At 40.7% G+C, this 4,892-nt stretch overlaps 1 protein-coding gene across 1 annotated transcript in view; it reads right to left on the bottom strand.

The window, feature by feature from the left end:
- Positions 1 to 2,813: 2,813 nt before the first annotated feature.
- fmr1 (fragile X messenger ribonucleoprotein 1) overlaps positions 2,814 to 4,892 on the bottom strand; it is a 47,871-nt gene continuing 45,792 nt past the window's right edge. Inside the window, exon 16 of the mRNA XM_032510863.1 lies at positions 2,814 to 2,856. The gene's annotated coding sequence lies outside the window, so the exon portion shown is untranslated. The remainder of the gene's footprint in view (positions 2,857 to 4,892) is intronic.

A 4,892-nucleotide genomic window follows, 5' to 3' on the forward strand; every position in this document is an offset into this window, starting at 1 on the left:
GATTGGTCGTAGTGTTATCCAATTGCGTGCAGTGAGAATTTCAAATCCCCGCTTGTTGCCGCCCCTCAAGATGGGTGACTTTCATTACTCAATGCCTGACCCTTAATCTTTTGGATTCAGGTCTTGATTTCCAGGCTAAGGAATCTCTCACAAAAATATGATACTGCGATTTTTCACTGAGTTTTTGTAGCCTCGCTCCTGTCGGGCAGTGTCCAAACCCTGCCTGTACACTCCAGTAAAGTTCAGGAGCTATAATCCACTTTGTGGTCACTCTGCTTTTCCCATCACTGACTGGGCTGTGCTGCACCTGGCCTAAATATAGGACTGGATGTCCAAACAGCTACTCCTCTGTATCTATCAAACTTTAGCCTCCTGAAGAGCAACAAGGGAGTCTACCTTTTGCCTATTCGGTCCATTTAGTATGAATTAAGAGACTTGTTATTTGGGCCACTGGTGCAAACTTCAGTCCAATAACCTTATGCAGAAAGGAATCAAAGCAGGAAGCGAGTTCTGACAAATGTTGCATAAAACATTTTTTACACCGCACAGTTCTTAGTCCAGGTGGTCTTTGACAGGACCGGGTATCAAATAATCGATTCTCCAATTAGAATTGTTTGTGTGATCTGATACCAGTTTATGAAATCCAGAACTAGATCTTTTTATGTCAATATAACGTTGGTCTTGATAATTAAAAAGTACTTTTTTGTTTGTTTTTGGGGGTCAATTCTTAATTAACATTAACCTTTGCCTTATTAAAAAATATTTGAGGGTCGCTTCTTGCAATTTGCAACATAAGTTCACTGAGAATCTCTTTTATATCCAAGCAATGCTGGTATTGTAACTGATATGTCCCTAGTCTAATGGATAGCGAATCAAGACCACCTAAACCGAGTCCGAGTGATCACCAAGACCAGAGTGAATCGAGTCCAAGACTTTGAGGGGTTAAAAGCAAGTCAAGAGTTAGACCACGGCAGAGCAAGACCCAGTCAGTGTGAGTCCCACACTGCATGCCAACATCATATGTGGAAAAAATGCTAACTATAGGCACTCCTCAAATTGTTCTAAAAGATCCACATGCCTATAAAAACACCAGCAGAAAACAAATTCACATTCAAACTAAGATTCTTTATCTGTTTTATCGCCATATCATAGCGTATCACAAGAAAGAAAGGCCTAATCCAAAGGAATTGCAGAGGTGGATTTTATGTATAGGAATTACCCTTGGTTTTCTATGAGCAAACAAATACAAACACTGAGAGGATGAAATCAACTTAATTATCTATATTCAATGTAGCTGTGGTGCAGTAGAGCGCTTGCCTGCCAATCTCAAAGTTGGTGGTTGGAGCCCTTGCCCTGCACTCCCTTGGGCAAGACACTACACCCTGAGTTGCCCCCGCCATCGGAGTGTGAATGTGTGTGAGTGCGTATCTGATGAGCAGGTGCCACCTTGTACGGCAGCCTCGGCCACAGTGTGTAAATGGGGAACGGTGAATTGTTCCTGTACTATGTAAAAGTGCTGTGAGTAGTAGTTAACCTATACGTTGTCTTTGGGTCAAATTGACCCGTTTTCCTATATCAATGTTCTTTTAAATTCCCCAAAATAACATGATTGATTCCACACAACGCTCTTTGGCAAATACACATCTCTACTTTCATTAATTTTGGGGCGTCTTATTCAATTTTATAGCATTTGAAAAAGTGGTTTTGAAATAGTATTGTGTAAAAGTTGACATATTACAGTCTGTGATTATCCATCAACATCCATTCTTTTAATTTTAGACTAAATAATTCCTAATTTCTTGGGTATAATTTCCTATAAATGAGGTTTATTGACCATTAATTCAAAAAATATCTGTAAAACTAAAGTTAATAAGTTAGTGTTACGTAGCGTAAGTGACATAAATTGAAAAAAGGGACAAAAACTTTAGAAAAAGTTAAAAACATTGATCAAAAAGCGTCAACAAAAGTGTTGATTTTCAATTTGGACGGGAAGACAACACGAGGGTTAAGACTAGAAAAGCACTTTATCATCAGCCTAACACAATACAACTGTTTTGTGCGAGCATCAGGTTGTCTGGGTGACCCTCGTCTTCTCCTATAAATCACTCAACTTTTAAAACTTAAGTCTTCGCTTTTCTGTCTTTTCTTAAGCAATATTGTAGCTTTATGTGTTGTTTTGGAACCAACAATAAGCTTCGTAAAAATCTGTGGAATTGGCTAACCACATGGGACAATGCACAGGCAATAAAGTGACCGTGGTAGTCTTGACCGGCCTTGGAATCAAGTCCAGAGTCCTCTTTATCTGAGACAGAGACCGAGTATAAAGGCTGTTGTTTCCGAGACCAGACCGAGACCAGACTGAGTGCTACAAAACTGCAAATCTGGACTTAGTGAATCGGAATTGATTGGGTACACCCAGCCTTTAAACTACCCTGACAAACTGTACTTGACCCCCCCCCCTTGTGTATCTGTATCCGAGCACCTCACCTCTGTTCGAGATGAGGCAGCAGCGTGTTAATAACAGTTTAGCGGCGCACCGTCCTCACTCTCTGTCATACACTTGCTGCAACACATGCCCAGCGGCACGTTTTACTGTTTACACCTCGCTATGAATACTGATCGACCAGATGGTTGAAACTTCTCGCTCAGCGTGTGCTCTAGCTGGAGCTCTGATGCTTTTGTGACATCACTGTCCTCTCCTTTAAAAAGTCCTCCCTACAGAGAAGCAATGAGACAACACAAGAAGTCCAAATCCATCGGGTGTGCTATTTTAAAGATACAATGCAACTGTGTGTGTGTACGTGTGTGTGTTGGTGTGTGTGTGTGTGTGTGTGTGTGTGTGTGTGTGTGTGTGTGCGTGCATGCGTGCAAGTATTTCGGTCTGGTCTGGGGCAACATGCCAGCACTACTCTGCATCACGCTCCGCAAGTACAAACAGCAGCCTCAGATGAAGAGAGAAGAGAATAGAAGAGAGTTAACCATAGTGCATGATGGGAATAAAACACTGCTTCATGACCTTGATCAACTCGAGCCATTTCAACCGCGCAAATCAATATTCCAGTCGTCTCGGAATGTAAAAAAAAAAAAACACCACATCAAAATTCAACCAATTTTCAAGTATTTTTCAAGTATTTTAAGCACCTACGGCAACACTCATTTTGTGCGTGTGTGCGTGTGTGTGTGTGTGTGTGTGTGTGTGTGTGTGTGTAAGAAAGGCTGTCCAAAACTAGGTCACACTGAGAGACAGAGAATGACTGGGGAGAGAGAGAGAGAGAGAGAGAGAGAGAGGGAGGAAAGGAAAAGATGTGGCAGAATTTTAAAAAGCAGTTGCAGGATGAGTTGATGGAGAATTAGATGGCAAAAAAAAGATAGAGAGAAATTAAGACAAATGTAAAGAGCTACACACATACATTCAACTCTTTACTACGACCACAATAGGTGTTGGTTTAGAGATTTTCCTTTTCTTTTTCTTCTTCCTTAAAGCCACAGCTGTGCTGCTAATTTCTATTTTAATGATGAAATATGAGAGTTAGAGTGTCTAACAAAGACACGGAGCCCGAAAGAAATACAAAGTGTTAGGAAGTTCTCCGCTTTTTTAGCTCATTATACTTGCTATGTATCTTGCAGAAGTTGAGAAGTGCATGTCATGAATTTTCAATATGTACCCAGGCTTTCTTCCTGCTCTTCTCTTTCTGGCTGTGAAGAAGGCGCTGGAGCAACATGGTACCACAGCTCCCCCATGTGGTAAGAAATAAGTGTTATACTATTTAAAAAGGAAAAAAAAAAGGTTGACTGTTGATTTTCATCACATGTTTGGAAATAGATAGCTATAGCACCTTTTTCTAACTTTGGAACAGTAAGCCAGCCCAAAAAGTTTGATCCCCCTCTAATTTTTTAAAAAACTTTCATCTTTTTTTTTTCAACCAACTTTATTAAAGGTCCCATGGCATGACAATGTCACTTTATGAGGTTTTTTAACATTAATGAGTTTCCCCAGCCTGCCTGAGGCCCCCTCAGTGGCTAGAAATGGTGATAGGTGTAAACTTGCTCCGCCTTTGAGAAAATGAAAGCTTATATGGGCCAATATGCTCCCTGTGAGGTCATAAGGGGCAAGGTTACCTCCCTTTTCTCTGCTTTGCCTGCCCAGAGAATTTGGCCCACCCATGAGAGAGAGACATCATGGCTTTCACACGAGCAAAGTGGCAGCTGGTCAAGGCCACACCCCCCCCCCAGCTTCCACCTTCGGAAAGAGACTTCAGATACAGTATTAGGGGACCACTAAGGTCTGTTTAAAAGAGACTTTAGATACAGTATTAGGGGACCACTAAGGTCATATAACAGATCTCAGATACAGTATTAGGGGACCACTAAGGTCTATATAAAGAGACTTCAAATACGTATTAAGGACCACTAAGTTCTATATAAAAGAGACTTCGATACAGTATTAGGGGACCACTAGGTCTATATAAAAGAGACTTCAGATACAGTATTACGGGACCACTAAGGTCTATAAAAAAGAGACTTCAGATACAGTATTAGGGGACCACTAAGGTCTATATAAAAGAGACTTCAGATACAGTATTAGGGGACCACTAAGGCCTATATAAAAGCATCCAAAAAGCACCATGTCTGGAGTCACCTCATCATTATTTAAATATTTGTTAAACCTACAGACAGATGTAAAGGGTGACCATCAGCATTGATTAATGAAAAATAATTAAGATGACGACATATGGAGATACTTGTTTAAATATCTCCATATGATATGTTAAGTTTGTGGGTCCTCTTACAGTGATTGCCAAGCAAAGGTTACCCTCTGCATCTTTTAAAGGTGCCCTGCCACACAAACCCATTTTTCCTTGCATTTTTTGAAATATGTCAGGTCCATATGT

The sequence above is a fragment of the Etheostoma spectabile genome, unplaced genomic scaffold (assembly GCF_008692095.1).
Source record: "Etheostoma spectabile isolate EspeVRDwgs_2016 unplaced genomic scaffold, UIUC_Espe_1.0 scaffold273, whole genome shotgun sequence".
Classification (NCBI taxonomy): Eukaryota; Metazoa; Chordata; class Actinopteri; order Perciformes; family Percidae; genus Etheostoma; species Etheostoma spectabile.